General features: G+C 43.2%; 1 pseudogene; it reads left to right on the forward strand.

Moving 5' to 3' along the window:
• Positions 1–6147: 6147 nt before the first annotated feature.
• On the forward strand, positions 6148–7657 carry LOC149327671 (uncharacterized; annotated as a pseudogene).
• The last annotated feature ends 3841 nt before the right edge of the window (positions 7658–11498 follow it).

The following is an 11498-nucleotide window of genomic DNA, read 5'->3' on the forward strand; positions in this document are numbered from 1 at the left end:
AGGGTCCCGCTGGAATAAAACGTGATGGTGCAGAGCTATAGCGAACATTATAAGCACTGATGGCTGCATGCTACTCTTGAAATAAACGAGACGTGCTTGCATTCAGTAGTCCTTTGGGACAAGTACAACAGGTCTAGCCTGCAGTTGTTAAGCACGAGAGAGCATATTAAGGTGACAGTCGTGTGATCCTATTAAAATAAACGCGCTATGCGTCCATATACTGCACTTTTCGGAAGGGTACCGCTGGAATAAAACGTGATGGTGTAGAGCTATAGCGAACATTATAAGCACAGATGACTGCATGCTACCCTTGAAATAAGCGAGTCGTGCTTCCATTCAGTAGTCCTTTGGGACAAGTACAACAGGTCTAGCCTGCAGTTGTTAAGCACGAGAGAGCATATTAAGGTGACAGTCGTGTGATCCTATTAAAATAAACGCGCTATGCGTCCATATACTGCACTTTTCGGAAGGGTACCGCTGGAATAAAACGTGATGGTGTAGAGCTATAGCGAACATTATAAGCACAGATGACTGCATGCTACCCTTGAAATAAGCGAGTCGTGCTTCCATTCAGTAGTCCTTAGGGACAAGTACAACAGGCCTAGCCAACAGGTCCTAAGCACGAGTGAGCATATTAAGGTGACAGTCGTGTGATCCTATTAAAATAAATGCACTATGCGTCCATACACTGCACTTTTCGGAAGGGTCCCGCTGGAATAAAACGTGATGGTGCAGAGCTATAGCGAACATTATAAGCACTGATGGCTGCATGCTACTCTTGAAATAAACGAGACGTGCTTGCATTCAGTAGTCCTTTGGGACAAGTACAACAGGTCTAGCCTGCAGTTGTTAAGCACGAGAGAGCATATTAAGGTGACAGTCGTGTGATCCTATTAAAATAAACGCGCTATGCGTCCATACACTGCACTTTTCGGAAGGGTCCCGCTGGAATAAAACGTGATGGCGCAGAGCTATAGCGAACATTATAAGCACTGATGGCTGCATGCTACTCTTGAAATAAACGAGACGTGCTTGCATTCAGTAGTCCTTTGGGACAAGTACAACAGGTCTAGCCTGCAGTTGTTAAGCACGAGAGAGCATATTATGGTGACAGTCGTGTGATCCTATTAAAATAAACGCGCTATGCGTCCATATACTGCACTTTTCGGAAGGGTACCGCTGGAATAAAACGTGATGGTGTAGAGCTATAGCGAATATTATAAGCACAGATGACTGCATGCTACCCTTGAAATAAGCGAGTCGTGCTTCCATTCAGTACCTCTTAGGGACATGTACAACAGGCCTAGCCAACAGGTCCTAAGCACGAGTGAGCATATTAAGGTGACAGTCGTGTGATCCTATTAAAATAAATGCACTATGCGTCCATACACTGCACTTTTCGGAAGGGTCCCGCTGGAATAAAACGTGATGGTGCAGAGCTATAGCGAACATTATAAGCACTGATGGCTGCATGCTACTCTTGAAATAAACGAGACGTGCTTGCATTCAGTAGTCCTTTGGGACAAGTACAACAGGTCTAGCCTGCAGTTGTTAAGCACGAGAGAGCATATTAAGGTGACAGTCGTGTGATCCTATTAAAATAAACGCGCTATGCGTCCATATACTGCACTTTTCGGAAGGGTACCGCTGGAATAAAACGTGATGGTGTAGAGCTATAGCGAACATTATAAGCACAGATGACTGCATGCTACCCTTGAAATAAGCGAGTCGTGCTTCCATTCAGTACCTCTTAGGGACAAGTACAACAGGCCTAGCCAACAGGTCCTAAGCACGAGTGAGCATATTAAGGTGACAGTCGTGTGATCCTATTAAAATAAATGCACTATGCGTCCATACACTGCACTTTTCGGAAGGGTCCCGCTGGAATAAAACGTGATGGTGCAGAGCTATAGCGAACATTATAAGCACTGATGGCTGCATGCTACTCTTGAAATAAACGAGACGTGCTTGCATTCAGTAGTCCTTTGGGACAAGTACAACAGGTCTAGCCTGCAGTTGTTAAGCACGAGAGAGCATATTATGGTGACAGTCGTGTGATCCTATTAAAATAAACGCGCTATGCGTCCATACACTGCACTTTTCGGAAGGGTACCGCTGGAATAAAACGTGATGGTGTAGAGCTATAGCGAACATTATAAGCACAGATGACTGCATGCTACCCTTGAAATAAGCGAGTCGTGCTTCCTTTCAGTACCTCTTAGGGACAAGTACAACAGGCCTAGCCAACAGGTCCTAAGCACGAGTGAGCATATTAAGGTGACAATCGTGTGATCCTATTAAAATAAATGCACTATGCGTCCATACACTGCACTTTTCGGAAGGGTCCCGCTGGAATAAAACGTGATGGCGCAGAGCTATAGCGAACATTATAAGCACTGATGGCTGCATGCTACTCTTGAAATAAACGAGACGTGCTTGCATTCAGTAGTCCTTTGGGACAAGTACAACAGGTCTAGCCTGCAGTTGTTAAGCACGAGAGAGCATATTATGGTGACAGTCGTGTGATCCTATTAAAATAAACGCGCTATGCGTCCATATACTGCACATTTCGGAAGGGTACCGCTGGAATAAAACGTGATGGTGTAGAGCTATAGCGAACATTATAAGCACAGATGACTGCATGCTACCCTTGAAATAAGCGAGTCGTGCTTCCATTCAGTACCTCTTAGGGACAAGTACAACAGGCCTAGCCAACAGGTCCTAAGCACGAGTGAGCATATTAAGGTGACAGTCGTGTGATCCTATTAAAATAAATGCACTATGCGTCCATACACTGCACTTTTCGGAAGGGTCCCGCTGGAATAAAACGTGATGGTGCAGAGCTATAGCGAACATTATAAGCACTGATGGCTGCATGCTACTCTTGAAATAAACGAGACGTGCTTGCATTCGGTAGTCCTTTGGGACAAGTACAACAGGTCTAGCCTGCAGTTGTTAAGCACGACAGAGCATATTAAGGTGACAGTCGTGTGATCCTATTAAAATAAACGCGCTACGCGTCCATATACTGCACTTTTCGGAAGGGTACCGCTGGAATAAAACGTGATGGTGTAGAGCTATAGCGAACATTATAAGCACAGATGACTGCATGCTACCCTTGAAATAAGCGAGTCGTGCTTCCATTCAGTACCTCTTAGGGACAAGTACAACAGGCCTAGCCAGCAGGTCCTAAGCACGAGTGAGCATATTAAGGTGACAGTCGTGTGATCCTATTAAAATAAATGCACTATGCGTCCATACACTGCACTTTTCGGAAGGGTCCCGCTGGAATAAAACGTGATGGTGCAGAGCTATAGCGAACATTATAAGCACTGATGGCTGCATGCTACTCTTGAAATAAACGAGACGTGCTTGCATTCAGTAGTCCTTTGGGACAAGTACAACAGGTCTAGCCTGCAGTTGTTAAGCACGAGAGAGCATATTATGGTGACAGTCGTGTGATCCTATTAAAATAAACGCGCTATGCGTCCATACACTGCACTTTTCGGAAGGGTACCGCTGGAATAAAACGTGATGGTGTAGAGCTATAGCGAACATTATAAGCACAGATGACTGCATGCTACCCTTGAAATAAGCGAGTCGTGCTTCCTTTCAGTACCTCTTAGGGACAAGTACAACAGGCCTAGCCAACAGGTCCTAAGCACGAGTGAGCATATTAAGGTGACAGTCGTGTGATCCTATTAAAATAAATGCACTATGCGTCCATACACTGCACTTTTCGGAAGGGTCCCGCTGGAATAAAACGTGATGGCGCAGAGCTATAGCGAACATTATAAGCACTGATGGCTGCATGCTACTCTTGAAATAAACGAGACGTGCTTGCATTCAGTAGTCCTTTGGGACAAGTACAACAGGTCTAGCCTGCAGTTGTTAAGCACGAGAGAGCATATTATGGTGACAGTCGTGTGATCCTATTAAAATAAACGCGCTATGCGTCCATATACTGCACTTTTCGGAAGGGTACCGCTGGAATAAAACGTGATGGTGTAGAGCTATAGCGAACATTATAAGCACAGATGACTGCATGCTACCCTTGAAATAAGCGAGTCGTGCTTCCATTCAGTACCTCTTAGGGACAAGTACAACAGGCCTAGCCAACAGGTCCTAAGCACGAGTGAGCATATTAAGGTGACAGTCGTGTGATCCTATTAAAATAAATGCACTATGCGTCCATACACTGCACTTTTCGGAAGGGTCCCGCTGGAATAAAACGTGATGGTGCAGAGCTATAGCGAACATTATAAGCACTGATGGCTGCATGCTACTCTTGAAATAAACGAGACGTGCTTGCATTCAGTAGTCCTTTGGGACAAGTACAACAGGTCTAGCCTGCAGTTGTTAAGCACGAGAGAGCATATTATGGTGACAGTCGTGTGATCCTATTAAAATAAACGCGCTATGCGTCCATACACTGCACTTTTCGGAAGGGTACCGCTGGAATAAAACGTGATGGTGTAGAGCTATAGCGAACATTATAAGCACAGATGACTGCATGCTACCCTTGAAATAAGCGAGTCGTGCTTCCTTTCAGTACCTCTTAGGGACAAGTACAACAGGCCTAGCCAACAGGTCCTAAGCACGAGTGAGCATATTAAGGTGACAGTCGTGTGATCCTATTAAAATAAATGCACTATGCGTCCATACACTGCACTTTTCGGAAGGGTCCCGCTGGAATAAAACGTGATGGTGCAGAGCTATAGCGAACATTATAAGCACTGATGGCTGCATGCTACTCTTGAAATAAACGAGTCGTGCTTCCTTTCAGTACCCAATTGCGACAAATACAAGAGGCCTAGCCTGCAGTTGGTAAGCACGGGAAAGCATATTAAGGTGACAGTCGTGTGATCCTATTAAAATAAATGCACTATGCGTCCATACACTGCACTTTTCGGAAGGGTCCCGCTGGAATAAAACGCGATGGTGCAGAGCTATAGCGAACATTATAAGCACTGATGGCTGCATGCTACTCTTGAAATAAACGAGTCGTGCTTCCTTTCAGTACCCAATTGCGACAAATACAAGAGGCCTAGCCTGCAGTTGGTAAGCACGGGAAAGCATATTAAGGTGACAGTCGTGTGATCCTATTAAAATAAATGCACTATGCGTCCATACACTGCACTTTTCGGAAGGGTCCCGCTGGAATAAAACGTGATGGTGCAGAGCTATAGCGAACATTATAAGCACTGATGGCTGCATGCTACTCTTGAAATAAACGAGTCGTGCTTCCTTTCAGTACCCAATTGCGACAAATACAAGAGGCCTAGCCTGCAGTTGGTAAGCACGGGAAAGCATATTAAGGTGACAGTCGTGTGATCCTATTAAAATAAACGCGCTATGCGTCCATACACTGCACTTTTCGGAAGGGTACCGCTGGAATAAAACGTGATGGTGTAGAGCTATAGCGAACATTATAAGCACAGATGACTGCATGCTACCCTTGAAATAAACGAGTCGTGCTTCCATTCAGTACCTCTTAGGGACAAGTACAACAGGCCTAGCCAACAGGTCCTAAGCACGAGTGAGCATATTAAGGTGACAGTCGTGTGATCCTATTAAAATAAATGCACTATGCGTCCATACACTGCACTTTTCGGAAGGGTCCCGCTGGAATAAAACGTGATGGTGCAGAGCTATAGCGAACATTATAAGCACTGATGGCTGCATGCTACTCTTGAAATAAACGAGTCGTGCTTCCTTTCAGTACCCAATTGCGACAAATACAAGAGGCCTAGCCTGCAGTTGGTAAGCACGGGAAAGCATATTAAGGTGACAGTCGTGTGATCCTATTAAAATAAATGCACTATGCGTCCATACACTGCACTTTTCGGAAGGGTCCCGCTGGAATAAAACGCGATGGTGCAGAGCTATAGCGAACATTATAAGCACTGATGGCTGCATGCTACTCTTGAAATAAACGAGTCGTGCTTCCTTTCAGTACCCAATTGCGACAAATACAAGAGGCCTAGCCTGCAGTTGGTAAGCACGGGAAAGCATATTAAGGTGACAGTCGTGTGATCCTATTAAAATAAACGCGCTATGCGTCCATACACTGCGCCGTCGGAGGGATACCGCTGGAATAAAGCGTGATGATGCATAGCTATAGTGAACATAGGGGCTTGCGCACAGATGGATAACCCGCTTGTCTTCCTCGTGCAGATCATTGCCACCCTGCTGGTGATACCGTCGGGATGCCAACAAGCACGTCAGCACTTCCAGTACGAACTTCTTCATGTGCTGTGGAACGACAACGTTTCAACGCCCCTGATCCTACGATCTGCGGATGGATTTCGTCACCTACCATCGCCAACGACTAGCGGCAGCGGCAGTGTGGTCTTCAAGCCATGCTTAGCGGCGCTGCAAGCTTCCTGGGCTATAAAAGCCGTCAACGAAGGATTTCAGACCAAAGGGCACGGCAGCTGGGCTTGCGCACAGATGGATAACCCGCTTGTCTTCCTCGTGCAGATCATTGCCAGCCTGCTGGTGATACCGTCGGGATGCCAACAAGCACGTCAGCACTTCCAGTACGAACTTCTTCATGTGCTGTGGAACGACAACGTTTCAACGCCCCTGATCCTACGATCTGCGGATGGATTTCGTCACCTACCATCGCCAACGACTAGCGGCAGCGACAGTGTGGTCTTCAAGCCATGCTTAGCGGCGCTGCAAGCTTCCTGGGCTATAAAAGCCGTCAGACCAAAGGGCACGGCAGCTGGGCTTGCGCACAGATGGATAACCCGCTTGTCTTCCTCGTGCAGGAAAGAAAGCCTTTTGGGAAATGTTTTAGATCCAGCGAGCGTTGCCTTGTTGTGGTGCATTGCCTATAGCTGCGGTACTTCTTGATACAGTGTGCGATGTGGCGCATATATTGAAATTGTTACTACTTGCGGGTGACGTTGAGACAAATCCTGGGCCTGATATGAAACAACTTTCTCAACAGCTACGACAGATAGCTGATGACATAAAAACAATAAAAGAAGAAAGGTTAACATCGATAGACATCAAACTAGAACGCCTTACCCTACTTGAAGACAAGCTTTCGTCATGTACTGAGCATGTTGCAAATCTTCAGCAGCTCGTATTATCTCTGGAATTAAAAGTAGACGATCTCGAAACCCGCTCCAGAAGATCGAATATTATAATTTATGGCATGCCTGAAGAGGAAGAAGAAAATAGCGACTCGCTGGAGCGAGCTGTGAATCAAAAAGTTGTCAAGGAATCCTTAAAACTTGAAGAAGTTGCAATAGAACGCATTCACAGACTAGGTAGACCAGCAGAAGACAAAACAAGGCCTATAATACTGAAGCTTCTAGATTTCAGGGACAAAACGAACATTTTACGTAACTGCCACAAATTAAAGCGCACCGAGTTTACCATAAGTGAAGATTTTTCGCCTCGTGTCCGCGAAATCAGAAAAAAGCTATGGAAATACGGGAAACCAAAAAAAGATTGCGGTGAAAAAGTGTCGCTGGTTTTCGACAAACTAAAGATAAACGGTGAATTGTACTTTTGGGAGAACGAAAAATGTGAAGTCTCACCAATTGCAGCTCATCCAGTTACACCTTTACTAACCGAGGCAAAAAACCAAGACACAAGTACACGGGCTCTACGCACGCGCCGTCCACGACGTCCCAAATAACTTTCGTGAACATTAATGCGCGTAGTATTATCAATAAGCTCGGTCCCTTGGAATCTTTATTATTAGGTTTAAAGCCAGAATTCATGGCTATAACAGAAACTTGGCTGACAAGAGAAATCAAAGACTTTGAAGTAATTCCCCCCAACTACTCCATAGCACGCAAGGACAGGCTGACGCGAGGCGGAGGCGTGGCATTAGTGATAAGAAAAGATATACATTTCGTTACGTTACCTGAAGTTGAGGGGGTTGAAGCAATTTTTTGCAAACTCTGCTTTTCTGATTCTGCAATTGTTGTGGGTTGCGTCTATCTTAGTCCTTGTTCTGATCCTATCATACTTCATTCATTGTATACTTATATGCAGCATCATGTTAAGGGGGCGAGACTAATACTTTTAGGGGATTTCAATCTTCCTGATATTAACTGGAATACACTGCACCATACCTCACCTTGCGCTGATGTTGTTTTTGATATAATGCTTTCTTTTAACCTCTCGCAAATTGTAACAGAACCCACACGTGTGCAAGGAACCAGCTCCAATGTTTTATATTTAGTTTTCCTGAGTAGTCACTTCTCCTGTCCAGAAACAAAGGTTGAAATTTTAAATGGCCTGTCTGATCACAAACTTGTAATGTGTTCTGTCCCGCATCATCACAGTGCCCCTTGTTTTCCATCTACAATAACGTACCCAGACTACAACCGAGCTGACGACACTACCATACTTGATACTTTATCACACGAACTAACACCGTTTCAGCAACTCTCAGATGACATTAATACTGACAGAAACATTGTGGCAGAGATTCAAAAACGTTGTGTCATATTGCGTTACTAATTATGTGCCTACCAAGACTAAGAGAATACGCAAACGTAATCCATGGATAACTCGAACCGTAATTCATGCCAAGCGAAAAGTTCGACGGCTGAAAAAAGTGCAGAAACGCCATCCATCACCAAAAATAATTGAAAAAATAAACTCGGCCATCACTGATTTAAAAACAAAAATAAAGGCAGCTAAAATATTTTACTTTACTAATACGCTGACTCGTTTCTTAAAAGATGCTCCCCAAAAGTTCTGGCGTCACCTGAACCCTAAATCACGAAAAGATAACCAAGCTTCTCCAGAGGAAAACAGAAATATTGCAACCACGCTGAATAGCTACTTTACTTCTATTTTCACTACAGACAACGGAATTAAGCCTCGTATTAGTTTTTGCTCAGGAATTAATTTAGAACCCCTTACTGTAACAGAAGCAGGAGCCTTAAACCTCTTATTAAACTTGGACACGAAGAAAGGATCAGGATCTGATGGAATCTCTAACAGTTTCTTGCCTAGATATGCCGAATGGGTAGCAAAATATTTAGTAATGCTTTTTAACAAGTCATTGTCATCGCACACCATTCCTAAAGAATGGAAACTAGCTAAAGTGACACCTATACACAAAACAGGAAGCATATCAGATCCCTCAAATTTCAGACCAATTTCACTAACAAGCACTGTATGCAAGTTACTAGAGCACATTATCTTAAAGCACATAACAACCTACTTAGAGGAATATCAAAATTTAACACCTTTTCAGCACGGCTTTCGGAAAGGAGTTTCTACAGTCACACAACTAATCGAACTTACACATGACATATCCTTCGCTATTGATCAGCAGAAACAAATCGATCTCATTTTCTTAGACTTTTCGAAAGCTTTCGACCGCGTATCACATTCCAAACTTATTATGAAACTTAATGCAACCCTTGGAGCTGGCCCTATAGTAGATTGGATCGCTGATTATTTGACTCACCGTACTCAATTCGTCGAAATTAACAATGTTAATTCCGAAACAATTAATGTTACTTCCGGCGTGCCACAAGGAAGTGTTCTTGGCCCAGTATTATTTTTAATTTTTATAAACGACTTACCTACTAGTATTTCTCACAATATTAAACTTTTTGCCGATGACTGTGTACTTTACCAGGAAATTAACTGCGTCAATGACCATATAGCTTTAAATAACGCTTTAACAGCAGTGACCAAGTGGTGTGAAGAATGGCAGATGACTATTAATGTTAAAAAATCAGTTGCTTTATCCATAACCAGAAAGATACACCAATCAAATTTTCAGTACACATTAAACAACATTCCTCTTGATTCGGTGTCCGAATATAAATATTTAGGCATAACACTGATGGGATTCTCATGTTAACAATGTCACATCAACCACCTTAAAACAGTTATTTTTCATTAACAGACGCCTCAAACTAGCACCATCAGAAACAAAGCTTCTTGCATATAACACATATGTCAGACCAATTCTAGAGTATGCTAATGTTGTTTGGTTTCCTTTTACTAACAAGCTCACTAAACAAATAGAAGCAGTGCAGAGGAAGGCGGTCAGATGTATATTTATAAACACAGGTTGACAGACTCACCAACAGAACTAATCAAACACGCAGGACTACTAACCCTTCAAAACAGAGCAAAACTAGCGCGCCTTAAAACCATGTACCAACTCGTACACAATCAATTAAGATACATATCACAATCACAAACGCGACAAACACGTAATAAACACATACACACTCTAAACGAGTTTTCATTCCGTACTGACACTTTCAAATATTCATACTTCCCTCGTGCTATACGCGAATGGAACACCTTGAACACATCCATTGTTAGTAGTCCATCATTGAATTCCTTTAGCACACGTGTGGAAAATCAACTACTTATATCTTAGTATTCATTGAGTTCATCTATGTCATTACCAAGTTATTCCTTCCGTTTGTGTTTTCACTTGTGGTATTATTGTCCGCCAAAATCATGTCACATGCTCCTCATTCTGGTTTATTTGTTATACGTATCTTCTAATGTATAATCTCGTGTCATATTTTTTATGTACTTTGATTAATTACCATTTCTATTTTTTTGTGTGCCTCTGTACTTTTGAATGCCCTCCCTGTTACGATCCCTGATGGGATTGACAGTATCGAATAAATAAAATAAAAATAAAATGTCTTTTTTGTTGTTTTTCATTCTGTTTGGCAAGGGTTTTTTCGAATATGTCACACAACTTTTCTGCGCTGTCTTTCCGTGCTCTCTTTTTCTTCGGTGGGGCTTCTGGAACGCTTTCTCCACACCCACTCGGCCCTTCTCGTGTGTGGCACTGAAGAGCGAGAACAAAGAATTTGTTACTTCCTTCATTTCATATGGCAGCAATGGTGAAAGAAGACTCGCATTTCCTGCTGGGCTGCTGAACTGGCAATTGCACCTTTTAAGTTGGAAACAATGCATTTCCACGTGGAAACTGAATTTTGGCTGGAATGACATCTGTTTCTAGCTGGAATATTGGACTGAAAATCATGTTCAGGTGAACAATTTATCTTTCTAGTTGGCTTCAGCTGGAGCTACAGCAGTGGGATTAATTACCTTCCATTTCCTGCTGGAGGATATCACTTCAGCTTGGCATTCAGCTGGAAATTTCTTTTTTCAGATGTAACTGGTAACCCTCATCAATGTCTGTTGAGTCTGCATATTAATCTGGATTGGTCAAGTTGGTGTCTCATGTTGAATGCTGTAGCACTAGATACTTCATAAATGCCAGCAGTAATCAGTTATGCACACACGAGTGGCGTTTTGACTTTAACTGTATAACTTTGCAGCACCAGTTCACTGCATTTCGGAGTTGCAATAAATTTCCCTAGGAATTTTATTTGCAGCCTGTTGAATGTTTCAGCCATTCTAACTTAAGTGTCATTATTCCTTTCCGTTCATTTCTGTCGCATACATATATAAGAAGCGCATATCCTAATTGAGACCTGATGGTACCACAGAAAGTAGTTCATTTCAATGCT

Source organism: Amblyomma mixtum, chromosome 10, assembly GCF_055824585.1.
Source record: "Amblyomma mixtum isolate Tamu chromosome 10, ASM5582458v1, whole genome shotgun sequence".
Lineage (NCBI taxonomy): Eukaryota > Metazoa > Arthropoda > Arachnida > Ixodida > Ixodidae > Amblyomma > Amblyomma mixtum.